The sequence below is a fragment of the Oncorhynchus tshawytscha genome, linkage group LG13, assembly GCF_018296145.1.
Source record: "Oncorhynchus tshawytscha isolate Ot180627B linkage group LG13, Otsh_v2.0, whole genome shotgun sequence".
Lineage (NCBI taxonomy): Eukaryota > Metazoa > Chordata > Actinopteri > Salmoniformes > Salmonidae > Oncorhynchus > Oncorhynchus tshawytscha.
Genome location: NC_056441.1, coordinates 32,099,194 through 32,114,245, shown reverse-complemented (window position 1 = coordinate 32,114,245; position 15,052 = coordinate 32,099,194).

Here is a 15,052-nt window from a genome sequence, read left to right as displayed (position 1 = left end):
TGGCAGAGAACTACAGTACCACCCCTTGGCGACAGGAGGCACCTCCATCGAGCTTCGGAGGCCCCATGACTTTTAGCTCGGGGCACAACATCACAATCACAGCAACTCATGTCACGCTAGGGGGCCAATCCAGGGCGCTGACAGTCAACAGGAATAATGTAAGTATTTATAAAAGGGCACAGTGTCTTTTTTTTTGTGTAATATTTTTTTCAAAATAGGCGAAGGAGTTCAATAGAAAGAAATATGGAATATATGGGGGAAAATACCTTGATAACAGTTGCAGGGTTTTTTGCGGGTAAATCTATCAATTCAGCCTGCTATCTTCCAACTCAATTGAAGCCCACTAAGCTAAAGCCTAGGCAAGTCCTAAGGTCTCAGGCAAGGTTACTCATCATGCAAGCCCGGTTCACTGAACCAGTTCCGTCACAACTGTGACAGCACTACGGATATTCATTGGCTGCAAATTGAAGTTGAAGTCGAACATAAATAATCCTATCGCCTTTGACATGAATTCTGGTCCCAATTGAAAACCACTGGCTAACGCAATCTCGGTAAAGAAATTGAAGGAAGGTAGGTGGTGGTTGGCCTTTGACACGCATACACACACAAACACACACACAAAGGGAAGGGTCAAGCATTTTGCTGCCTCACTCCGGTCCTAGACTCGTTGCACCGCAGTAGATGGGAGTGTTAACTGTTGACACTGACACAAGGAAATCAAAAATGTCAGAGGGTGAAAAATAAAGGCGTCAGAAAAACAAAATCATCATTCAGCTCTCTGACATTCTGGAGGGCTTGACCTCGGGCTGTTGTGGTCAAATCAAATCAAATTTATTTATATAGCCCTTCGTACATCAGCTGATATCTCAAAGTGCTGTACAGAAACCCAGCCTAAAACCCCAAACAGCAAGCAATGCAGGTGTAGAAGCACGGTGGCTAGGAAAAACTCCCTAGAAAGGCCAAAACCTAGGAAGAAACCTAGAGAGGAACCAGGCTATGTGGGGTGGCCAGTCCTCTTCTGGCTGTGCCGGGTGGAGATTATAACAGAACATGGCCAAGATGTTCAAATGTTCATAAATGACCAGCATGGTCGTATAATAATAAGGCAGAACAGTTGAAACTGGAGCAGCAGCACGGTCAGATGGACTGGGGACAGCAAGGAGTCATCATGTCAGGTAGTCCTGGGGCATGGTCCTAGGGCTCAGGTCCTCCGAGAGAGAGAAAGAAAGAGAGAATTAGAGAGAGCATATGTGGGATGGCCAGTCCTCTTCTGGCTGTGCCGGGTGGAGATTTTAACAGAACATGGCCAAGATGTTCAAATGTTCATAAATGACCAGCATGGTCGAATAATAATAAGGCAGAACAGTTGAAACTGGAGCAGCAGCACGGCCAGGTGGACTGGGGACAGCAAGGAGTCATCATGTCAGGTAGTCCTGGGGCATGGTCCTAGGGCTCAGGTCCTCCGAGAGAGAGAAAGAAAGAGAGAAGGAGAGAATTAGAGCACGCACACTTAGATTCACACAGGACACCGAATAGGACAGGAGAAGTACTCCAGATATAACAAACTGACGCTAGCCCCCCGACACATAAACTACTGCAGCATAAATACTGGAGGCTGAGACAGGAGGGGTCAGGAGACACTGTGGCCCCATCCGAGGACACCCCCGGACAGGGCCAAACAGGAAGGATATAACCCCACCCACTTTGCCAAAGCACAGCCCCCACACCACTAGAGGGATATCTTCAACCACCAACTTACCATCCTGAGACAAGGCTGAGTATAGCCCACAAAGATCTCTGCCATGGCACAACCCAAGGGGGGGGGTGCCAACCCAGACAGGATGACCACATCAGTGAATCAACCCACTCAGGTGACGCACCCCTTCCAGGGATGGCATGAGAGAGCCCCAGTAAGCCAGTGACTCAGCCCCTGTAATAGGGTTAGAGGCAGAGAATCCCAGTGGAAAGAGGAGAACCGGCCAGGCAGAGACAGCAAGGGCGGTTCGTGGTGACCGTATTACTGCCACACTGGCGCTCACGAGTCATGAAGGCAGTCCAATTCCACATCACGGTAATTAGGCTTCTCCAAGCTCTGATGCTGCTGATGGTCATCAGTAGCCTAGCAAACTTGCTGACTGCCTGGTACTCAGCACTCTATTGTCCCTCTAATCACTCTGACATCAATGCAAATGTCATCGAAAATCTAATCAAACACTTCATCAGAGCTCACGTTGGCCAACGTTTCTAGTAGTGATGGCCGCTAATAAAAGAGGAGGATCCCATCAGCTTTCTATGGGCTAGGTCTACTATATTTATTTCTCAACATTCCTAATATTAAGCACATTGCTTATGTTTACAACAGGAGTATAGCCTTCCTGACTGGAATGAAAATAAGCCACTGGGAAAAGCGTCCTCCATTCGCTATTTGAATGCATAGATGACAGGTAATTTTTCCCACTGCTCCTATTTCGATAATGGTCCTTTCTAAATTGAAACAAATGCCACACATTTATTATTTAGTATATGTAAAGACAAGATTAAATTAAGAATAGTCTGATGGATGATAATATTAGCTTATCACTTGTGAATGATATATTATCACTTGTGAATGATGTGTGGAACCCAGGAGAGGCTTAAATGTGTTTATGTAAATGAACGGTCAATTACCGTGAGACCGACAGTTATTTGCTTGACAATCACAAGCTGATGAAATGTCATCGCCACCACAGCCCTACCTTGACCTTACCAGACATCTGGCTGGTCAGAGATAGTGTGGAGGGAAAGCGGCCTAATCAGGCAGAAGGTAGGTTTGGCAGGCCTTAGCCTGCATCAGCCTGGGAGTATGTGACTCGTTTCAGGAAACTAGGTTTATGTCGTACGACAATACTTCACATGAGAGGCATTTGACTGTAAAATGTAGAAATGCCTTCTGGAACATGTGAACTTTAATGTGCCTAAATAACAAACTTGTATGCCATCTGTGAAAATGAAGATATTGTTAAATTACGAACCTAGTTGGTTTAACCATGGAAAAAGGCAGGCACCTTCCCGCTAGCCATGATTGGATGAGATAATGGATGGGCTGGAAATGCCAAGAGATGAGTTTGGATTGGTCTGCCATGTAGCATGCTTCTTTCTATAACATGAGCGGCTCAGTTTGTGTAGGTAATCCTTTCTAATGAGGCTTTTTTGAAAGATATCACTAGAACTACAGAGGGAGAAGCGTTCATCCATGTAAGAGAGTCTAGCTAGCTACATTTTCAGATATTATATATTTCAAATTTTTGCAGAAAGTTGTTTTCATTGCAAGTAAAAGTGTATTGTTAGTTGGCTGGCTGGTTCGCTAGTTAACATTACATGTATGGTCTGTTTAGTAATATTATTTGTATCTCAGAGCCATTTGCATTGCTAGTTATAGCCTAATGTTAGCTAGCTAGCTAACATTGAACCTAGTTGGTTATCTTTAGCAACCTGTAGACTCGTGCAGGGTAGTAACGTTGGGATTATGGTTCATTGTTTAGCTAGCTAGCTGGCTACATGTTTAAACAAAATTATTTTTCTTTTAATTTAACCTTTATTTAACTAGGTAAGTCAGTTAAGCACAAATTCTTATTTACAATGACGGCCTACCAAAAGGCAAAATGCCTCCTGCGAGGACGGGGGCTGGGATTAAAAATAAATAAATAAAATACAAATATAGGACAAAATACACCTCCCGACAAGAGAGACAACACAACACTACATAAAGAGAGACCTAAGACAACAACATAGCAAGGCAGCAACACATGACAACACACCACAGTAGCAACACATGACAACAACATGGTAGCAGCACAAACATGGTACAAACATTATTGGGCACAGACAACAGCACAAAGGGCAAGAAGGCAGAGGCAACAATAAATCACGCAAATCAGCCACAACTGTCAGTAAGAGTGTCCATGATTGAGTCTTTGAATGAAGAGATGCAAGTAACCATTTCACTTTGCCGTTTATAAATCAAAATCAAATCAAATGTATTTATAAAGCCCTTCGTACATCAGCTGATATCTCAAAGTGCTGTACAGAAACCCAGCCTAAAACCCCAAACAGCAAGCAATGCAGGTGTAGAAGCACGGTGGCTAGGAAAAACTCCCTAGAAAGGCCAAAACCTAGGAAGAAACCTAGAGAGGAACCAGGCTATGAGGGGTGGCTAGTCCTCTTCTGGCTGTGCCGGGTGGAGATTATAACAGAACATGGCCAAGATGTTCAAATGTTCATAAATGACCAGCATGGTCAAATAATAATAATCACAGGCAGAACAGTTGAAACTGGAGCAGCAGCACGGCCAGGTGGACTGGGGACAGCAAGGAGTCATCATGTCAGGTAGTCCTGAGGCATGGTCCTAGGGCTCAGGTCCTCCGAGAGAGAGAAAGAAAGAAAGAAAGAGAGAATTAGAGAGAGCATACTTAAATTCACACAGGACACCGGATAAGACAGGAGAAGTATTCCAGATATAACAAACTGACCCTAGCCCCCCGACACATAAACTACTGCAGCATAAATACTGGAGGCTGAGACAGGAGGGGTCAGTCAGACACTGTGGCCCCATCCGATGATACCCCCGGACAGGGCCAAACAGGAAGGATATAACCCCACCTACTTTGCCAAAGCACAGCCCCCACACCACTAGAGGGATATCTTCAACCACCAATTTACCATCCTGAGACAAGGCCGAGTATAGCCCACAAAGATCTCCGCCACGGCACAACCCAAAGGGGCGGGGGCGCCAAACCAGACAGGAAGATCACATCAGTGGTAAACATCAATGTCCTGTGCATGTGACAAATAAACTTTGCTTTAATTTGATATGTATGTTTGCCAGAGACGGTAATGTGAAGAACAACATGACATGCACCAAAGTCAAATTAGGATATAACGTTAGGCCAATGAGACCGTGTCCAAGTTCAAAAATTATCCTGTAAAATGCCCTGCTTTTATTTCGTCACACTCTGTAATTAGCTTGCCATTAACTTGTAAATAATCATCTTGTTGTGAGTTTATTTTCCTGTAATAATTCATACAAATTAGCTAAAGTTAAGACGTTGTCAGCTATATGATATGGTCATTACGGTGTGTGAACTTGCTAGTCAGCTAACTTAACGTTAGCTAGATAGCTAACAAGCTAAAAACAAACCAAAACAATGTTTATAAAGTTGCTTTTCGTTCCCAGGTTTGCTAGATTGACGTATACTAAATACACAGATGGGTTTCCACAGATGATTTTACAGATGGGTTTAGTGGTGTTAAAAAACACCAGTTATGCTATTTTGGACAACTAGGCTGCTGATGTCATGCAGCCTGTTGTTTTTGTGTTTATACTTTTTCATAATGACAATGACTAGTTTGATGTCGGACTACAATAGAATGTTCAGGATGCCACTGCAACAACTGTACACAGACATGTCGATAGATTTAGTATAAACCTGCCTTTAGTCTTAAAATCTTTTGTTGTTTAGTACACTAAATCACTCTGTTTAGCACATGGCCTCACGTGAATCCTTAAAGGGATGGGTAGGGCTAAGGCTTAAGAGGGTGTGAACGATGCTGAACGGGCGTAGACAAAGAAGAGCTCTCCAGTAGGTGTACCAAAACATTCAAGGGCCATTTTCTCAAAAATTGTTCCTCAACTGTAGTGTATGATTCTTGCTCTGAGTCTCTACTTTTATCTAATGTAAAAAATCACCATGTCAAATGTTGCTACATATAACCGAATCGAGCCGCTCGGTGACATATGCTTGGCCTGTACCTGAGCCATACATTGTGTTTGAATGGAAACCATACACTCACCTGTGGAAGTCTTGCGAAACCATTAACTTATATATGGCCTTATGCAAACCGTATGGAAACACATGTCTGACATTAAAGGAGCATTGTATTTGCTGGATCTCTACCACCCTTCATAAATGACTGTGTCCCCTATGCCTTCAGAAAGAATTCACACCCCTTGACTTGTTCCTTATTTTCTTGTGTTACAAATTGCGGTTAAAATATATTTAATTGTCATTTTTTTGGAAACGATCTACACAAAATAATTTAATGTCAAAGTGGAAGAAAAATGATATAATGATGAAATATAAAACACTAATATTTTGATTAGATAAGTATTCAACCCCGAGTCAACACACCTAGCAGGGATTATATCTGTGTCTTTTTGGGTGAGCCTCAAAGAGCTTTGCACACCTGGATTGTACAATACTTGCCAATTATTCTTTTTAAACTTGTCAAGTTCTGTGAAGTTGATTGTTGATCATTGCATTTTCAAGTCTAGCCATAGATTCTCAAGCCGATTTAAGTCCAAACTGTAACAAGGACACTCAGGAACATGCAATGTTGTCTTGGTAAGCAACTCCAGTGTATATTTGTCTTTGAGTTTGAGGTTATTGTCCTACTGAAAGAGGAATTTGTCTCCCTGTTTATGTAAGAAAGCAGACTGAACCTGGTTTCCTCTAGGATTTTGCCTGTACCTAGCTCTATTCCGTCTCTTTTTATATAAAAGAAAAGCTCCCTAGTCCTTGCCAATGACGAGCATATCCATAACATGATATAACCACCACCATACTTGAAAATTAGAAGAGTGGTGCTCAGTGATGTGTTGTGTTAAATTTGCCCCAAACATAATGCTTTGAATTCAGGACAAAATATAATTTTATTGTTAATTTCGAAAATGTTCCAACAACAAAATGCCACTTTGATGTTGTGGGGTATTGTGTGTATATCAGTGACACAGGCTGAATTTAATTTATTTTAAATTCAGCCTTTAACACAATAACATTTTGAAAAAGTCAAGGGTTGTGAATCATTTTTGAAGCCACTCTATATTCTTTAGAGGTCATTCTATTTTTTTCTGCTTTGAAATTAAATGAACCTGTAGAATATCTAGGACATATTTTACACATTCAACTTTTTTCTCTCCCTCTTTTAATTTCGATCCAAACGTGTGAGTCAAATTCAGAGGCGGTCCCCGAGGATGTGAAATGCCATTAGAACAGTATTATAAAAATATTATTGACCTTTGCGATACTGTGCTACTGGATGTCCAGCATTGTCCTTCACTGGGTTTTTAAGACAGAATATTATTAACATATGCCAGTCTTAATAAATGTTCTGTGTCACTTTATGAAAAAATGTAAGTACAACTATATCGTTTTTATGACCCTGTAAAGGTGAAGGCAGCACATATTAAGTTTTTCATGCACCGTGAACTTTTGGAGATGAGCTGCAATAGGTTACGTAATTAATTTCTACTCGCTGCAAACCCGGAGCTATATATTTTCTCCTTTTCCCTCTGTAGTTTATTTGTTATTTTTTTACCTCTTCGTGGCATGATATGCCTTTTCAGGAGGTTTTAGTGTGTGTGTGTGTGTGTGTGTCTTGCTTGAAGATGGTGCTGCCCTGAGGCCACTAGATCCCCACTGCTGCCACCAAATGTAGTAGCAGTGTGTGTGTGTATCACAAGCAGTGGAGGCTGGTGAGGGGAGGACGGCTCATAATAATGGCTGGAACAGAGTGAATGGAATGGCATCAAACACATGGAAACCATGTGTTTGATGTATTTGATACCATTCCACTCATTTCGCTCCAGCCACTACTACGAGCCCGTCCTCCCCAATTAATTAAGGTGCCACCAACCTACTGTGATCACAGGGTATATGTTTACATATTTGTTCTGTATGTGTAATAGGAACGGAAAGTTCTCGACCAAAACATTGCATTTTTACTTTGACATTTGTTTGTGTCCTTTTCTTTCTGTGGAAAGGAAATGGGGACAAAATCAAATATGGATCAAAGACTGAGAACTAGTGTTCCAAACACCAGGCCAGAACTGGCTGACATTGAACTGTGACCAGTAGGAGGTCAGTAGCTTCAGACCAGGTATTGCTCTGTGCGTATCAGGAAGTGGAAAACGGCTGACATATTTGTTTTCCCCCTAGGATAAGTACTATGCCCAATTCCAAATAGAATTGGATGGAGCAAAACCCTGCACCCACACCGGCCTTCAACTGTTAAGATTGCTCACCCCTGTGTTAGGGAGTACCAGTCACATTCTCTAATACCATGTTCATCTGTCTACAAGCCAATGAGAATATTGACACGGGTCTTCAGAGGCAGACGGGGACACTGGTAAAATTCCCAAACCCATTTATTTTTTCCAGGAGATTATTCTCAGTGGGAAGTCCTGTGTGACAGTCTTTGAAGAGAGGGTGAGTGCACCAAATAGGCTGAGGTTTCCTACAGGCATTCACAGAGCAATAGGTTATTTGGGGTTACATGCGTACTACAGTCAGTCAACTCAGAGGAAAAATGTAATCTGACGTCAGTTGTTATAACTGCTTACGACAAGTGTTGCTACAGTTGAAGACGGAAGTTTACATACACCTTAGCCAAATACATTTAAACTCAGTTTTTCACAATTCCTGACCTTTAATCCTTGTAAAAAATCCCTGTCTTGGGTCAGTTAGGATCACCACTTTATTTTAAGAATGTGAAATGTCAGAATAATAGTAGAGAGAATGATTTATTTCAACTTTTATTTCTTTCATCACATTCCCAGTGGGTCAGAAGTTTACAAACACACAATTAGTATTTGGTAGCATTGCCTTTCAATTGTTTAACTTGGGTCAAACGTTTCGGATAGCCTTCCACAAACTTCCCACAATAAGTTGGGTGAACTTTGGCCCATTCCTCCTGACAGAGCTGGTGTAACTGAGTCAGGTTTGTAGGCCTCCTTGCTCGCACACACCTTTTCAGTTCTGCCCACAAATGTTTTATAGGATTGAGGTCAGGGCTTTGTGTTGGCCACTCCAATACCTTGACTTTGTTGTCCTCTTCTTATGTCCTCTTCATCCACTAGCGGCACCCCTCGACAACATTCCGCTGAAAAGGCAGTGCGCGAAATTCAAAAATATTCTTTAGAAATATGTAACTTTCATACATTAACAAGTGCAATACACCAAATGAAAGATAAACTTCTTGTTAATCTACCCATTGTGTCCGATTTCAAAAGGGCTTTACAGCGAAAGCATATGATTATGTTAGGTCAGAGCCTAGTCACAAAAACACACGCAGCCATTTTTCCAGCCAAAGGGAGGAGTCACAAAAAGCAGAAATATAGATAAACTTAATCACTAACCTTTGATGATCTTCATCAGATGACACTCATAGGACTTCATGTTACAAAATACATGTATGTTTTGTTTGATAAAGTGCATATTTATATCCAAAAATCTCAGTTTACATTGGTTCAGTAATGTTTTGCTTCCAAAACATCCGTTGATTTTTTGCAGAGAGCCACATCAATTTACAGAAATACTAATAATAAACATTGATAAAAGATACATGTTGTCTGAGCGCCGTACTCAGATTATTGCATGGTTTGCTTTTTCCGTAAAGTTTGAAATCTGTTACAGAGGTTGCATTAAGGAGAAGTATATCTTTAATTCTGTGAATAACATTATGGATTACCTTTGATGATCTTCATAAGAATGCACTCCCAGGAATCCCAGTTCCACAATAAATGTTTGATTTGTTCGATAAAGTTCATCTTTATGTCCAAATACCTCCTTTTGTTTGCGCGTTCAGTACACAATCCAAACTCACGACGCGCGATCACTAGGAGCAGACGAAAAGTCAAAAAGTTCCGTTACAGTCCGTAGAAACATGTCAGACAAAGTATTTAGGATGTTTTTAACATAAATCTTCAATAATAATAATAATTCTCCAACCAGAGAACTCCTTTGTCTTCAGAAATGCAATGGAACTCAAGCTAACTCTCACATGAACACGCGTCACCAGCTCGTGGCACTCTGCCAGACCACTGACTCAAAGAGCCCTCATTCCCCCCTCCTTCACAGTAGAAGCATCAAACAAGGTTCTAAAGACTGTTGACATCTAGTGGAAACCTTAGGAAGTGCAATATGACCCCATAGACACTGTGTATTCAATAGGCCAAGAGTTGAAAAACTACAAACCTCATATTTCCCACTTCCTTGTTGGATTTTTCTCAGGTTTTCGCCTGCCATATGAGTTCTGTTATACTCACAGACATTCAAACAGTTTTAGAAACTTCAGAGTGTTTTCTATTCAAATCTACTAATAATATGCATATATTAGCAACTGGGACTGAGTAGCAGGCAGTTTACTCTGGGCACGCTTTTCATCCAAACGTGAAAATGCTGCCCCCAATCCCAAACAGGTTAAGCCATTTTGCTTAACGATGGTCATTATGGCCAAACAGTTCTATTTTTGTTTCATCAGTCCAGAAGACATTTCTCCAAAAAGTACAATCTTTGTCCCCATGTGCAGTTTCAAACCATAGTCTGGCTTTTTTATGGTGGTTTTGGAGCAGTGGCTTCTTCCTTGCTCAGCGGCCTTTCAGGTTATGTCGATATAGGACTCGTTTTACTGTGAATATAGATACTTTTGTACCTGTTTCCTCTAGCATCTTCACAAGGTCCTTTGCTGTTGTTCTGGGATTGATTTGCACTTTTCGCACCAAAGTTCATTCATCTCTAGGAGACAGAAAGCGTCTCCTTCCTGAACGGTATGACAGCTGTGTGGTCCCATGGTGTTTATAGTCGCGTACTGTTGTTTGTACAGATGAATGTGTTACCTTCAGGCGTTTGGAAATTGCTTCCAAGGATGAACCAGACTTGTAGTGGACTACATTTTTTTTCTGAGGTCTTGGCTGATTTCTTTTGATTTTCCCACGATGTCAAGCAAAGAGGCACTGAGTTTGAAGGTAGGCCTTGAAATGCATCCACTGGTACACCTCCAATTGACTCAAATTATGTAAATTAGCCTATCAGAAGCTTCTAAAGCCATGGCATTTTCTGGAATTTTCCAAGCTGTTTAAGGCACAGTCAACTTAGTGTATGTAAACTTCTGACCCACTGGAATTGCAATACAGTGAATTATAAGTGAAATAATCTGTTAACAATTGTTGTAATAATTACTTGTGTCATGCACAAAGTAGATATCCTAACCGACTTGCCAAAACTAGTTTGTCAACAAAGAATTTGTGGATTGGTTGAAAAACAATTTTTAATGACTCCAACTCCAAGTGTATGTAAACTTCCGATTTCTACTATATGTCTGGCTTTATGACAAGCGTACCGTACCGTGTTACCAATGTTTTAGAAAACAATGATGTTGTTGGTGTCACACACAATGGATTGAGGAAGCCACTATGACATTGCTTAGTTTTCTCTGAACACTGAAGTAAGAAACTCAGTTAAATACGAACTCAAATGGAATATGCCCTTCAAGTAGTGCACAAACATTTTAACTGCTTGTTGAAGACACGCATCTTGATAATTGAAGGGGTAGTTATTGAAACCTGTCTGACATCTCCTTTGTGTGTGAAAAATGGGGTATCGTTTTGTTCTGCTTCCTGTGATAATTGGTTCCTGGCTTTTTTAATCTTGATCTCTCCTTTCCCACTTCACAAGCAAGACCGACTTTTTATCCGCAAGGTGTTTTAATTAGTGTAACAAGCTCTTGATTTCCAAATGTTCAGAAGCGATTAAAATGTATTGTGCTTTACTATTAATCAGTCAACACACTATTTTTCTGTCCCGTGCCTAAGGTTCTTCTAGGTAATCACTGTGTCCTATTTCACCCAAGATGTCGCCACTAAATATCTTAACACAAAATATATAATTAAAAAACAGTACCCGACTGAATGAACAATAGTGCTCTGTGCTGTATCATATTGAATTGTATTGTATTCTACTGCACTGAATCATATTGAAATGTACAGTATTCTACTGTACCTCTTGATATTGTATGTCTCCGCATATATCTATCTTCTATTAACTGACTTTTATGACATTTCCATGAAATAAAGGTTGCATCACACAAATCTAACTGTACCTTTCCTCCTACTGCGTGCGATCCCACTAGACGCTAGAAGCTTTGTTCTCTGTCACCAGCGATACCCCGCCGCGACTTTCATTTGGCTCACAGTGTGTATCACTTGTTAATTAGATAAGCATACACACACAACATGGCTATTATTTTGTATGGGCCACTATTCCTGGATAAAGGCACCGCCACTATGACACGGAAACAGCCTTTATCATTCAGCTAAACACAAATTACCACCGTCTTTGAAGTTCACTTTGCAACGTTTCATCAGCCCTCCCGCTGCTATGAAGTAATGTGAACGACTTCCGAGAGGCGAATGGCTCATCATGCAAAATGAAACGTCTCGACAATTATTTGCTTTCTTTCAGGCGAACTGTATAGTATAACTATTGAAAACTTCACTTCTTCTAACAACCTCTAACTAGACTCGTTTCTGGCGTATCTTTGTCATGTTTGGACCTGCAAGTGTAACGGCAGTGGTTCGGTGAACTGCGCTCGCATGATGAGTAACGTTGCCTAAGATCTGAAGGCTTGGGTTAGCTCCCTGAGTTAATTCATCCCTGAGCTTTAGTTCAGCGGCTAACACATGGGCTAATACAGTCTTGTGGTGCACATGAGATCTGGGTTTGAACCCCCGTTTGTCACATTGGTTCCATGACTCAGATGGATCTCGACACGGAGGAGGTCAAAGGGGGTGAAATGTAACAGAAGTCGTTCGGTGGACAACAGTTGCATGATGAGTAACCGTGTCTGAAACCTGAAGACTTGCGTTAGCTCCCCGAGCTGATGTCCAGGCCTTAGCTCAGCAGGCTAACACAACAAACCCACAGATACTTATGGTTCAGTGCAAATAGTTTCCCTCTCCTTCTCTATTTTACCTCATGGATAAAAACAAATGTATTGAAAAACTAAGCAGCAATAGACCTATCATTCAACATATCGTACACCTCTCAGGTGTTAGAAGCATTCTGGGCGAGCACCATTGTTACATTTACGTGCTCCTGGCAATATCAATGTCAAAGCCGGTGGAGCAATTGAGAGCAGGCCTCTGTTTGAAAAGTGTAAGGAGTGGAAGGGTGTGTGTTTGTGTGTGTGTGTGTGTGTGTGTGTGTGTGTGTGGAAGTGTGTGTGTGTGTTGTGTGTGTGTGTGTGTGTGTGTGTGTGTGTGTGTGTGTGTGTATCTGCAGAGGGAGAGGCAAAGTGACATTTGAGGGGCACTTTACAGAAGCGGCGGCAGCCAGAGATCTTCGGTATCACCTAAAGAGCCTTTGTCAGTCATTGGAAAGCTGTCACCTTTCAAGGGGCTTGATATGGGAGGGGACTGGCTGACAGGTGGGAATTCATGAGAGGTGTATGACGGTGGATCCCGGCGCTGTTACAGTGTGTGTGTGTGTGTGTGTGTGTGTGTGTGTGTGTGTGTGGAGTGAGTGAGTGAGGCCCTTTGTCTCAAGAGGATGGGTCCCCTTCAGGGATCGGGCCATCGATCTGATGCAGAAAGAGGAGGAAGAGAAAAGAGATGTTTTCCTTAGAAAAGGGAGGCACACGTTTCCCTTCTGAAAATGTCTTCCAAATACATACTTCCAAATATATACTGATTTTCAATTAAGGAAAATCAAAGAAGTATAATTTAAACTTTTAATTTGCAAAAGCACATCCTAGGTCAATCAGGTGACTTCCCATACATTTAATATCTATATAGTTTAATTGTGCAGGTGTATTCTAGGAGTAAGTGTCAGGTTCAGTCAATTTAAGGAAACAATACAAATTGAGTTAATTCTCTGAATTGAATTGGCGACATTTGATTTGACCCTAATCTTGTTGGGTTCACCAATGCCAGAATAAAACTAATGCAACCCTATATACTGTACCTCAGAATGCATTGCAAATTAAGTCAAGGAGTTAACCATCCACTCAAGTCAAGAAGTTCCAAGCATTCCAATTCAAACCCAGTCCACACCATATCATCAGAGTCTTCATTATGTCACTTCTCTGTGTTAGTTCAAGTGCCTCACATCGACGTAATATATACACAAGAGGACGTTAGCTACTTCGGCCATTATTCCAGCACTCTGCTGAAATGACTTGAGCTCACTGCCACAGAGTCTCACTGACTTGAGCTGTGAACACAAAGCAATCAAGAGAGTTGCTCTCACCTCCGCTCACAGTGCCACCCAGACTGAGTAAGACTGAGTGTAAATCATGCTGGAACAACTGAATAAACACATCAACCGCAATGGCAAATTGCAAGGCTTATTTTTTGCGTGTGTGTTTGATGCCTGCGTGTGCACATGTGGTTGTATGTGTGTGTCCGATTGTCTGCTCGTGCATGTGCTAGTGTGCGTGCCGAGCATATGTGCCTGTGTGTGCACGTGTGTTTGTGTGTTGATGTAATAATCTGTGTTCCCCTCCATATTACACAGTTCTCCATCGCAGTAAATGAGTTCTGTCAATGCTCGTGCATCTCAATTACAGCTGGGAGACAATAGGCAGCAGTGGCGGAGGATGTCAGAGAAAAAAAAAAGTTGGGTGGAAGGAGGAGGTGGGGGTGTGTTTTGTCACTGCCGCCGCCACGTCAGAGCCACCGTGTTTGATAATCTGACTGCTCTCACACTCTCACTCATACAAAACCTGGCGTCACCATCACTGTGTGAAAGAGACAGAAACTCCTCCCCCACATCCAGTCTAAAGCATTGTAGTCTAAAAATCTTATTTCTTTTGTCTTTGACAATAGCTCTATTGAAGCAGAATCATTCCCAAGGGACGGTTTTAATCAAATCATAGCAAGTTTTACACAAAATCTTTGTTTTTTCAACCCTACTAGCTGAGATCACACATATAGCTGAAGTCGGAAGTTGACATATACCTTAGCCAAATACATTTAAACTCAGTTTTTCACAATTCCTGACATTTAATCCTAGTAAAAAATCCCTGTTTTATGTCAGTTAGGATCACCACCTTATTTTAAGAATGTGAAATGTCAGAATAATAGTAGAGAGAATGATTTATGTTAGCTTTTATTTCTTTCATCACATTTCCAGTGGGTCAGAAGTTTACATACACTCAGTTAGTATTTGGTGGTATTGCCTTACAATTGTTTAACTTGGGTCAAACGTTGCAGGTAGCCTTTCACAAGCTTCCCACAATA